Below are 13403 nucleotides of genomic sequence, written 5' to 3' on the forward strand. Positions count from 1 at the left end.
TAAAGCAGCTAACTAAAACTTGCTGACAATAATTACTTTCCACTATGTATGAGAAAAGCATGGGAAACTGTGGCCAGTGTTCTTGATTTGAGAGCACAAGGTCTGTGTTAAGCATTATGCTGAAAATTAAGTACGTGGAAACTTGAATTTTAATTTTGAGTTGCTAAATACTCTCCAAAATTGTAATGAAGTGCAGGGAGTCAAAATTAATGATGCTTTTTAAACCAATCTATCTTCCTTGGCTCCATTTTTAAAATAGGATAGCAATTGCACACCTTACAGGCACGTTCTTAACTGAGCTTGTTAATGTTTTGTGAGACACGCATGTACTGAGCAGATGAACATGGAAGGAAGTAAAAAAATCCTGACCCTCCCTTGAGGAGGTTCAAAAGGTTTGGGTAAGTCACGTCGCTGGGGCCAGGCTTGCATAGTCGGGTCCAACGGAACACATGAAGAACCTGCTGATTAAGTGAGCCTTGTCAGTTCAGCAAAATGTTTAAAAACAGGGATCTTGAATGAAAATACCAGATAGAGGATATAATTAAAGAATAGTGTCTCTTACACACAAGAAAACTGAATGAAAATTCTGCGTTCCTGCATTTACTCTGTTTTGACTTACAGGGAGTTACAGCCAGGATATTCTTCCAGCTCCGTTGGGGGAACCACGGCCTCGAGGTCCTGAAGTGTTCACATTTTAAATCTGCCTACTTTTTTTACTAGAATGAGCAATGTGTTATAATACCCTCAGAGATGGAGGAGACTCCTGTATATATTTTGTGACTTCAGAAGCTCGAACAGTTTTGTGATCTCTTGTTAATTCTTTGACATGCAAGAAGATTTCTATAAAAAGCAGTAATGATGCTTTTGTCAGATTCCCCCCCCCCCGATGTTGGTGGTTGGGTTGTTGCTTTTCTTTTTTTTTTTTTCCCCACTGCTATGAATCCTAATATTTTTTTGATATAAAATGCAAGTTCAATGCTTAAGGATGCCAGGATGACAAAATATCCAGTAGGCATCAGTTTTCTGTTACTGCAAATGTGAGTTTTCTGTCATTGTTTACTGTGATTGTGAAGGAGTTCTAATTCAGAATTCATTTGATAGATTTAATTTATTTCTAATTTTGAAACTTAACTTTGGATTGACCATGAGGAATTAAAGAATGGAGGAGGGAGGCAGACCTCAAAAATACCAAGGCACCACCTCCAGCAAAACTAAAGGAACATAATGGCAGGTTCGTAGTACTACAAGTAGAGAGGAATCAGGGGGAAAAAAAGTGAAACCAGAAGAAATCTCTAAGCTGGCTAAGTCTAGTTTAATTTTCTCTTGCCTCAAAAGAATTCATCTTAATTATTTTTAATTCTTTTGATATTTCCCAGTCAGTTGTATTTAGAAGACATTTGTATAGCAAAGATGGTGAAGAGTCATCGTTGAGCTTAGAGTTTAGGGCAGACTATTGGGTGGCAAATCGTGCTGTCTTCTTGCAGGTGCCAGTTTTATCTGCCTTTGAAATGATGTATTTTTCTGCTAAACTTTTCTGTTTAAATTGGGGTTTGTGCCTTTAAAGTCTGAGCTGTAACTTTGTTCTGCTGCTGTCATTACAACCTTCAGTGGAGCAACTGTCAGTAGGAGAGTTCTGAGCTTTCACAAACATTGTGCTGACAAACCTTAAAAACAGATTTTGAAAATAGTGGAAAAATGTCATTGACTTACAGGTAGTGCAAAGCTTGGTTAAAAAGAGCAGAAAAATAAAGGAAAACGTGAAACCTGTTTTATCTGGGTTAAAAAAAATAAGTCTCTCAATTCCTGACATCATAAATAAAGGCTGTGCAGTTTTTTGCTAGGATTATTAAGTTATGCTATGGCAATTTCAAGGGAAATTCTTATAGAACTCAGTAAACCATGAGTAAAGTTATTAAATACAACATTGTGTATTGATCTGGGGACCTGAAATTAATTTTGTCAGTTCTGTTTTCTTTCCTTGTTAAGTTGTATCAGATAATATTGGGACAGTTAGTTTGAAGAGAAAATAATGTTCTTCAGTACTTTCAGGGCATGGATAAGAACGTCAGTGTAGCCGGGGTAATAGTTCCATACTGAAGTGTTCTTTCTGTCCAGACAGATTCTGAGTAATGAGATTTTCAGATAATCTAGAAAAAGGGAGATGACAAAAAATATTTGCTAGCAAGCCAGCCTTTGTACCAAATGCATGTAAACAGACTGGATTGTGTGGATGAAGTCCAGCAAAGCAGCAGTTAGAATTCACAAATCTTTCTTTCCTGCTAAGCCTGAATTGTGTCCAGTCGTTTGTTAGTTTTGGAATCTTGACTACCAAAGGTGTCTTCTTCAACACAGAATCTTTGTCTGCCTTTGCCTTTCAGGAGTGGGTCTTGACATATCAAACTGTCTTAAGGCTCCTGAACTCACACCTGAGCTCTCCAGTTCTCTCCATAGCTGATGCACAAATTGGTTCAGAACTGCACCCTCCTCTGTGGGAACTGTTCTTTACTTAAGTTGCTGAGGATTAAGAATGATATTAGTAAAAGCTTTGGGATTCTTGCTGGGAATTTTATGAGTATCTGGTTTTGCCTATAGAATGTATCCTCTGGAACCACTGCCACTTACTTCAAAAGTTCCTCTGAGTATGGACACTACACTCAGCATCTACAAGCTCCTGTCTTTCTGCTCGGGTGTCAGACTGATTTTATTTGTCCTTGCCAGATCACCAGTGCTGAATAAATTCCATCCCTCTGTTCTTCTGGGGCAAAGTCAATATATGTTAATGGTTTCTTTAATCTTTTAAAAGTGATTATTTTATTAGGGGCATATATTATATTTATTATTGGCTCTAGCCAATTCCAGTCTCCTGCTAGTGATGGTGATCAAATAGAGATAAGCAATGCCTGCGTGAGACAAGTTAAGATAGAAATGTTATTCCAGTTTACTTAAGCATCATCTTGGCTATTGCTGTGGTAGTATTTTTACAGAAGTATGTTGGCTTATTATAGAGCGACGGCATTCGGTGTTGCAAATAACTGGGAAGCATTACCTGTCACTACAGGCAGCTTACTCTTCAATTCATCGTTTGGCAGTTACTGTTAATTTTAGGCTAATTTAAGACTATACGCCATTTGATTGTAGTCTATTTGAATTTCAATATTGCATTTGTCTTAGGAATCCCCATTAAGACACTATTAATAAAGGCTAACTACTGTATGAGGATACTCGAGCTGCGCTGCCTAACGTGGGTGGAAGTAAAAGTGTGATTTAATTACAGGCAATGCTCTGTCATTTTGAGCTTTAATTGCTAGTTAGGTCGGTTATTTTAATAACCCTCTATTAAGAGACAATTTTGTTACATAATAACAATTTGTTATTGTATGAGGTACATGTGCAAACATGTAGCCTTGCTTTTTCCAATGCAGAAAACAAACATTCTAGTTCATACCTCCTGTTGGTGTATGCCTTTACAGGTTTTATCAGTGTGAACTGAACTGGTTCACTTAGTCCTCATGAAATCAAAATGCTTTCACGAATGACCAGGTGTAGTGTGAAATACGTCTAAGCCCTATTCCATAGTGAGAAACAAGATTCATCCTCTTGCACAAACTGTAAAAGTCGTGGCTTTCACAGCTGGAAGAAGCCGTGTCTGTAAGGTAGTAACTTCACACAGCTTTTCAGGCCAATGTTTGCAAACAAAAATTCACGTCTCAGTCAGTTCTGTGCAAGACAGGTCCTTGTGGAATTCCAGGAAATTTTTCTTTGTCTTGAAGGTTCCTTTTTCACTCTAAAGTGGTGTTTTTCCAGAGTAGATAGGTGTAGACCTGGGTGAAAAGAATATATACTTATACTTTAAAAACATAATACCTTTTCTCACAGGAAAATCCAGTCATCAGGATGTATTTTTAAGAAGAAAATACTGAGTGGTTTGGTTTAGAGCAACTTTCTGTTATTCTAAAGAAATCCATCTTAATCTAAGAAGGCACTAATATATTGTAATGTGAAAATAATCAATGTAGATCAGTAGAAGGATCAGTTTAAACATTTCATGCAATACTTCATGGCACTGAAACACTCCTTTCATAATTATTTGGCATAAAATCTATAAGAATTTCTATTCCATTGTTTTTACTGTTAATAATATGCTTACATTAATGTAGTGTGTACAGACTAAGCCAGTAGACAGTGGCTACGTGATGAAATAGATGATCTTTATCTCTCTCAAAGCATTACTATTTTAGATAAGGAGATCAGAAACTTGAAGTGTCCAATGTATTAAAGCTCTAAAATCAGGACAGTTCAAAACAAATGTGTTGTCTGTTCTGGATGCTGCATGGGCTCTGTAATAAATGTTTAGCATTGCAGAAATAAACTATAGTTCAGCTTCACATTCACATACGTAGAAGCAAATTAGTGTAGTTTATCGCTAAGTCAAAAAGAATTTCAGTAAAATTGGACAACAGCTATCCTTACTTGCCGTTTTATTAATGTATGATGGCAAGAGCATATGGATGGAGAAGTTGGTACTGTTTGTATAACTAAAAGGAGGAGACAGTTGATATATTGATAGAGAAGAAAGTGAGTAACTCCTTTCCAAGTAAACCATCTCCTCTCAGATTTCTTCTTGAACTACTTCCATATATGAAAAGCTGACACTGTTGATTTCACGTGGATGTGAAAAATCTTTATAAACTTTAGCCAGAGAGAATAAAATCCTTTAGAGTAACTGAAGTAAGTCTCAGTGTAAATTAGACCAGTAAGATTCTAAAAATTCTTTCATGGAACAGTTAATTCTTCACAGAGTATCTTTAACACTCTTACAAGCTGAAGTGGCGTTTGGCAAATAGTAGGTTTCAAGACTGAGAAAGGTCAACACACACTGTGGTTAAGTTCCAGACGCTTATTTCCTGGTCACATTTTGCTAAATTTGGAATGGAGTCAACATCCTTTCCAAAATGTGTGCCGCATGTGATTATGTTCTATATATTGTTTCTCTGGAGCTTATGAGATTTGACCATTTCATTTGTGTTCTTAAGTTACTTATTGTTGCTGATCATAAAAATGAATTTTGAACCAGTAGTCTAGTAAACTAACAAATGTCTTAGTTGTGTTATTAAACATGCAGGGATTAAAAGGATGTCGTATTAAAATACCTTGGTTGAAAAATCGCATAAGTAATTGGATACATTTTTATGATGAGGTATTTTATTTTGTGAGGGAATGCTCTTTCTATTTATGGGGAAATTAGATTTGCTCTCTTCAGTGATTGTTATTAACAGAGATTTTAATGCATATGAAGAAATAACGTCACTATTTTTTTTATTGATTCTGAAAGCACTGCTGAATTGCTTGATGCTGTGATGGAACGAGACAGTTTGTTAGATACACTTCTGATTCTCGTGATGATTAAAGCATTACCAAGGGGAGATGCCACTGAGAAATCCGGTTGTCTCTTCCCTTCTTCCATAGTGAAGCCATACTACGCCTGGATGTCAAGAACAGCTTTTGTGATAGTGACAGGACCTTAAAAATACTAAGAAATGCTTCTGTGTTCTTGAATGCTGTCTAATTTAGCTACAGTACTTCTTGGGAGACAGGGATATGCTGTAAGTTGCTGAGGTTCGAACCACTCATGAGAGCAGTAAAAATAATGGTCGATGACTACCCAGTTACTTTATCTATTGGATCAACTCTTATGCTGTGTAGGGAGGGCAACAGGGAATTCCCAGTGAGACTCAAAAAATAATACAGAAATATGATTTGTTCATTGGAAAGAAATAAGAAAAGGGCATAACACGTTCTGGAATTTATGCAGATGATAGTTGAAAGCTGGAGCTGAGCAGTGCTGTATGCAAAATAGCTTTCTTCTTACTAAAGTTTCAGCTTCTGAAAACCCAGCAATTAAAAAAAAAAAAAGGATTATAAATTATTAAACTGGTTTGGTAAATGTTGTCATAGTGCAAACTGAGATGCACTGTGCCTGTGCATTTCCAGGCCGTGTTCTTGGACCTGTGAGGCAAAATCTCCAATTTCTCTTGTGGTTTCTGACAAATAGGTATAACAGTCAGCTTCTTCAAAGAAAGAAAAAGGGGTAAAATTAATTCCACTGCACAGGAAAAACAAAAAGATACCTCCCTGTCCTGCAGTATAAGGAAGTAATGTGTATATTTAGTGTTTAATTGTTGATACAGCTATTTAAATTACGTAGTACTATCTCTTGTAATGTGTGAATTCATCCAATACGTTGAAGAATTGATTGCAACCAAGCAGATGTGGATTTGTATACGCGGACTAGTTACTCAGTCACAGCAGCTGTGTAAAAAAAATTACAGACATGTTCAAGACTGTTTGAAGCTGCCTGAATTTTTTTGCAGCAGATCTCTTTTGGATGAAATCTGTTTGTGAAGGTTTTTCTTCCTTTTAGTTAGAGCCTCTAGTTTTTATAGATCATCATCCTAGAAAACATTGATGTCAAATAGAAGAAAATGATAGCTGCTCTGTAGTTTTTGAGTTGCACATGTTATGTTGCATGTAACCCGATCTGTTTCTATATTAATTAAAACACAAATACCGATAGCATGAATTTAGTTCACATCCAAGTTTAAACATTCAACTAGTTGATAGTAGTGACCTTATTTTCCTGATACTACCATTTTTGCTTTGATGCTAGTGATTGGAAAAAGAAATTACCATCAACTAGATAAAGTTCAGCTTGTACTTTTTATATTTTCAAGTATTATGAACTCCCCGTAGACAGTTTGCTTTTCAATGTCTATTGGCTGCAGCTGCAAGAAATGAGCTCATTCTGTCTGTCCCGGAGAGCACTGCTGGTTAATTGACTGGTTTAGCAAACTGAAAAGTAAGAGGTTTCTCCAAAACATTTGTAAATAAGAGAAAAGCTGACTCAGATGAGCAAATATTGTGTGAATTTTTACTGTCTGGCAAACTTGACTGATTTAGTGGAAAGTAACTGACTTAAAAAACAAAACCGTATTTTTTTCAACTAGGTTTCTGCAAAACTGAACAGGGAAATGGTGGTAACCTTGTTTCTGTGGTTTTTGCACTGTGGTTGGCCACTTCTTAAGGCACCATTTTGATCAGCTCGTCTAGTTGTTTTTTTGCAGGTTGTGGAAGAACATAGTTTCAAGCAAAATCAACATCGTTTTTTTCTTCCCCTGTACGTGGTCTTGCCTGTTGAGCATCCATCTTACCAGACAGTGCTGCTCTGTTTTTGCAGGACCAACTCACCACATCAAGTAAGAGATTTTCTCTCCACTCTCCTCAGCCATTTGTATTTCATATAACACCTAACTGTAATTATAGATCATCTCTGAAATAATTCCTGCTCCACGTATTTTTATTTTGAACCAACAGTAACAGGATGTTTTCTTTCTTCCTTCCTTGCTTTTCTGGCTAAGAAACAGACCTGCTAGTCAGGAAGAGCCATTTTCTGCCACACTGCTTTGAAAAAGTTCCAATAAATTGACAGTGTGTATTGTCCAAAGTGATGATGCACTGTTTCTAAAAATAATAAGCAACAACTTCCAATCAGTTTTGCCATGTCTTTAGCTTCAGATCAGCAGCAAAGCACAACAGAGTTTGGTCAATGTGTCTTTAAAGCAAAGGCAAAAAGAAATGTATGAAGGAGAATGTAGCTTTAGAAAACCTCGAGGAATTTTTGTATGAATCTGTGTACTTTCCAGGGCTTCTTTTTTGTTATAAAAAGCAGAGAAAAATACAGTTGTTTCTGAAATCCATGTATTTGAGATTGTTTTAAATATATATATATATAAAATTCATTCTACAGTAGATAGAACTGAAAGATATTTATGTGCTGAAGCTTGCAATAAGCTCTACAAAACATATTTAATTGCTTAGAGTGATGTCATCGTGTTTGTCAACGGAGGCTCAAGGAGAATACAAATTCTTTTGTATTTTCCCCTTTTTCTGTCTGTTAGCCTATGATGAGCAGTTTGTTTAAGAAGAGATTGTTCTTAATTTAGTTCACAGGCGGTGTTTTCATATGTGAATGTGGTGCATAACAACAGTGCCTGGGGGTTTTTTAAGTTATTTTTTTTTAGCTGTTGCCTGTGGACATTAATATTCCATGTGGTGAAGGGTTTTATTCTCCTACCCCCAGGCTTATTTTGCAGTCACTAGCAATTTCCATATTTTTTTTTCTAGCTTTCTAAATTTCCTGCTTGGCACACTGATATTTAACTCTGACTGTGTCCTGCTTTTCATAGAACGTAATAATAGATGATGATGACAGTGGCAATTAGAACTAACGGTCTACTTCTTAGAGATGTTGAATATCCATTAATCCTGTTGAAGTCTGTCAGAACTGTTTAAAAGCTCTCAAAAATCAAGCTGCGCTATTTTAATATCAAACTTTGATTATCTGTTAGTTGCTAATGCTTTTTTCTTGTATACAATTCTTCGGCATGTTTCCCTGTAACACTTCCCCGAGTTTGTCAGCTTCCAGTTCTCCTTGTTGAGCCTGAGTATTTCCCGTTAATCATTGGGTTTTTTTAAACATTGCCTGAATTCCAGGAAAAAAAATCCTAACTGCAAAAATGATCAATTTTGATGGCTGTAGAGGTAACTGTAGCTTATTGGCAGTGAGAGAAGACTTACAGAACATTACCAAATTGTTTAGGTTGAATGAAAGAAGGATTTTTCTTGTTACTTAGGTCATCTCACGTTATCTTTAAGTTTTATTGAACAGCCATTCTTAATACTAGATAATTTCACACTAGACATTTTGCTTGAAAATGAAATGAAATTTATAGTTTGCTAATACGTATAAGCCTAAGTCTGAAAAGGAGCTGCAACACATGCAAAAAAATGGATTCCAAGAAAACTGCAGAGAATTATAATAGTACAGTACTACTTTTACCTTTACTTTTAAAAAAGTAGCTGCATGTTTTGCCTCTTCCTATTTGTTTTCACCTCTTCCTGTTGTCCCCCCGGGATCTCTAGCTGGAGTTTGAGAAGTCACTGATGAGTTTTGAAAAATGTGTTTAGCACATCCCTTGTCCTCTCTAATAATTTCTACGCTCATACTCTACAGCAGCATATCAATGAACGTATGCTCCTCATATGAACTGCTGTTAACATCCTCAGGGGCTACCACGCGCCCCTCAGAGAAGGGGCAGTCAGTTTTACAACGGGTCGTATTCGAGTAAGTAAACCCAGATGTGCTGTGTGACGTGGCGGGGCCATGGGGGCTCCATTCCCTCCTTCTATCAAGACTGGTTCCTCAGCGGCAGTTTTAGCTGATAAGAAGTGGCCACAACTGGGCAAACTGAAGCTTTGCCTCTGCTAGAAGTTTGCTGTCAGAGGTAGCGTTGCGAATCCAGCTTATGAAGGTACCAGTTTGCAAGTCAACACTGCTCTGATTTTGTCAGTTACAACAGTCCTTCCAACATACTAGTTCATACCATCAGACACACCTTTTATCCAGCGCAGCTGTATCTGCACGTGACTGTTAGTGACTGAGAAATACCCCCATCCTCTTCAAGAAACGTTTCCTGTACCAAATGAAACCTTTCATGTAGGCCGAACCTGAGGCGTTCAGCCTATTGCAAGGTGTGCCTTTGACATTGCTCTTTGCTTGATACAGATACCTGTTATTTCTTTCCCTGGAACTCGAAAGAGGGACCTTTTCAACCGCACTAGCTTATCTGTTGGCTGTTTCTTCAGGACTTCATTCAGAGTTGGTGCTTTTCTGCTTAGGTAGTTGAACAATACTTGCCACATATTTCCCTTTCCACCTTGAAAAGCAGTATCTGTTCAGATGGCAATGAAAATAACACGCTTACGCCTTCCTGTACTCTCTTACCCTGGCAGAAAGTTTAGAAATGACCCATAATTGAAAAAACCATGGTGTTTTCCCCTAACCCTGATGCTAACTTAGAGATTTTTAACATAAGCGAAGTTTCCAACAATTGGACATGATTTCTAAGAATTGTGCTTTAATCCTGCTGCGGTCACTGTAGGACTGAGTGTCTTTGGAGTACTTAAAACAGGTTTCCATGCATTATAACTGATAACAGTCATATTTTGGTTCTTTCTCAGCGCACGGTGCATGGCTTTCTTGCAGCCTGACACCCTGCGTTGAGGAAGAGTTCAAGAGTTGGGTTCTGATGAGCTACGTGACAAGCGGTGGCTGCTCAGTCACCAGCATAGCTGATGAGTTGTGTAACAGCCTTCAATACCGCAGCTGTCATATATTGGCCCATACAATTCCAATAACGGGGGGGGTGCTTTCTCTCTAGATCTGTCTGTTGCATGGTTTTCAGTTTTGCTAATGGGTTCTTCACAGATTGCCGATTATTTATGTAGTTTAAGTGGAACGCACAGTTGCTATACTTAAATTCTGCATTTCCAAAATGATGTGAAATGAAACCTTCTAAATTCCATATCTCATATCTTTGTATCACTAGTTGTTCTAAAAATCTTGGAGAAAGTATACGTTTTAGTAGGAAAAATAATTAAGCCTTCTTTTCTTTTTAGTTTAGTTTTCCAAACTAAACGCACTAACTGTGGAACAAACTTAATGTTTCACAGCAATGAGGATGGGAGTCACAGGGGGGGAGTTACCAGTTCTGTTTTGCTGTGTAATGTTTCTGTGTGAGCTCTTTCCTCTGTAGCTTATTTAGCTGCTGTACACGCTGAGCTGATAGGCTTACGATTGAATTCCAGCACATTATGTGAGTGCCTGGCAAGCTAGTAACTTGCTATTCTTTCTACGTTATATGCATCTAAGGACTTTGAAGGACTTGCTTTTTGAACGTAAGCTGAATGTCAGAAATTCAATTCTGCCATGATTTTTAGGGTACTTGTAAAAGAGGGAACTTTCCCATCAGTCTGTGACTGCAGCTGGGGAATGAACCGAGTCGTGGGATCAGTATTTTTAAGGGGAACGTGCAAAAATCACCATTATATGCTTTGCCTTGATGTTAGAAGCAATGCAAAGTGAAAAGTAACAGTCAAGCCTTGTGTTGAAAACAGCAGCTGAAATGTCTACCTCAAGGCATGAGTATGCTGAGGAATCCATTTTAAAGCACTGTACTGAACTCTTAATGTGTTGACTCTGCACTTAACATACAATAAAGCATTTGAGCCTTTCTCTAACCTCCGTGTACAAGAAGATAGAGGATGCTTGGAGAATTGTATCATTTATACAAAGCTCATAACGCTAATACTTTTGATGTCCTTTAAGCTTCTGCCTTCACATCCCCGTCAGCTCAATCTACTGCACACATTTTCTGAATCAAATTAGCATAAGCCAAGGGGGGGAGAAGTGTGTTCCATCTCTCACGTGGAAGAGCCACTAGTTAGGGTAAGTAAGAATTTTTCAAGACGATGCTCATCCAGGTTCAGCAGAATATTAGCAGAGAAGGTTTTCAGCACTCTGCGGCTGGTCCTGAGCTGCTGGGAAGACTGCAGCAAGCATCTCAGTCCTGTGTCAGAACGCTGCATCACGGTTTTAGTTATTTCCCCGTAGAGAATAGGAGCTTCATAGCATCGATATTTCAGTTTGTTAACGTGGTGTACATGGAGTTGTTGAGGCATAATCACACTTGATGGTTATTTCTGTCCTTTGCAGTTGATGTATTTTTGAAAGCGTTAGAGCTATCAACAGTTACTTCTGTAAGTCAATAAGGGTTTTACAGTTGTTTTTTTTTGTTAAGTTTTGTGAGGGTGATAAAGATGAGGGTCATGGACAAATGCAGTTTGACCGCTGCTTGCGTTTCTTTTGCAGTGTAGGAAATGATCCTTATGTTATTTGGAACTTCAAAATGGTCTGTGATGTGGTACGTTTGTAAGTAAGTTCTGACAAAGAATTAAGGAGAATTCCTTGGTCAAGTGTATGTTTCTTGCATAAAAATATGTCATGGAGAAGAAAAAAGCAAGGGATCTTATTAAGTAGTATGTGTTAGCTCACAAACACTTCATGTTACAGTTGAGTTTTGCACAGACGACTGTTTTTTTCACTTAAGGACTATTAACCTACTGAGATTTGCTTAATTCCATATGTATTCTTGGAATTGACAAGAAATAACGTTCTGTTTTCATATCATAATTCTCACAAATTCATAAAAAATGTGGACTATGTTCTAGTTCTGTTTCTTTTAACAGCATTATTGAAGGAATGTTTTCAGTGATGAAAGAGTTTGGGCAGGTATCTGTTAAATCCTTATTTTTGATAAGGCTGGGCTTAGTTACAAGTCTGTGAGTTTTACAAATGGCTTAATAAAAACAGAAACAGTAGAAGTGATTGTAAGTGCCTTTTAAAAGAATAAGGTGAAGCTTATGGTAATTCGATTATATATTCCAAGCAGGAGGACTTGTACTTCATAGATAGGAGTAGAGTATATGCAGAGAAAAATACTGTTTCTTTTAAAAGTAAATAAATCCCGTGAAACAGTGTTTTTTCTTTCTTCGTTTGTCCTATTTTCCATGAAAAAAAGCAGGTACCCTTATTGAGTTTTCCCCTGGATTATTCTTCACTCTTTAATTGCCTTAGATTTTGATACTTTGTGAGAAGAAGATCTTCCAAAGGTATAATTGATCAAACTTAAGATAGAGAACCGTTAGAGGAGTGTTTAAGCATGAATTACTCTTTTCCTGTAGGATAGCCATAAGGATACACTTGTGATTAATTTAATTCCTTAATTGTCTGGGTTGTGCTCAGGCAATCTTCTTAATGTACATGCTTGTATGTGGTAATTGATCTGTATTGAGAGAAGCATCCATTAGGCACCTAAGGCCAAAGGTAAAATTGGGGATTTTTTTGCCAATTTATTCAAGTAACATTAAATAAGAACAATAATTAATATATTACTTTTTTTTTTTCCAGATTTCTCAGGGGACAACATTTTGCTTATTCATACCTTCTACTGTGGCAAAAATTGATTATTTTCCTCACCAAAAACCAGCAGCATAATGCCCATCTGACACATGCCTCAAGGAACTCTTATTTAAACTCAGTTGTAAGTAAGTCAAATTAAAACCTTGCTTAAAGATAGCTTTAATCAGCTGTGTGTCTATTTACGGCTCAAGAATAAGCAGCCTTAACAGGAGAGCTAATCTTAGCAGTCTGGCTTTCAGCAGCAGCTGTTTGTTGTCAAATGCAAGTATAGAAGGAAGAAACTTGCCGTAAAGCAGAGGTTGGGCCTGAGCTGCTTCCTGACCACTGCGTGCCAGCGCTTCCGACCCGTGTGTTCTGTTCCTTTCCCCGATACATTGCAAATCAGAAGCGATGGGGTTATGCATCAATCATCGCAAAGGTTGTCTGCATTGTAAATGAAGACTTGGGCTGCTGTTGCTATGACAATTAATTTTAGAATTCACAATGTAGAAATAAGGGGGCTAAATACCTCGAAATGTAAGAAACG

At 37.4% G+C, this 13403-nt stretch overlaps 1 protein-coding gene across 8 annotated transcripts in view; it reads left to right on the forward strand.

Annotated features, from left to right (window-relative positions):
* Positions 1 to 13403, forward strand: part of OTUD7A (OTU deubiquitinase 7A) — a 136382-nt gene that overhangs the window by 71762 nt on the left and 51217 nt on the right. For 6 of the 8 annotated variants that reach the window (XM_054077451.1, XM_054077449.1, XM_054077454.1 and 3 more), the window contains one exon: positions 12866 to 12998. The gene's annotated coding sequence lies outside the window, so the exon portion shown is untranslated. Of the gene's footprint in view, positions 1 to 7234; positions 7254 to 12865; positions 13003 to 13403 lie in introns of those variants that run through there. The other 2 variants (XM_054077452.1, XM_054077448.1) reach the window with 2 other exon arrangements.

This window comes from Cuculus canorus, chromosome 12, assembly GCF_017976375.1.
Source record: "Cuculus canorus isolate bCucCan1 chromosome 12, bCucCan1.pri, whole genome shotgun sequence".
NCBI classification, from domain to species: Eukaryota; Metazoa; Chordata; class Aves; order Cuculiformes; family Cuculidae; genus Cuculus; species Cuculus canorus.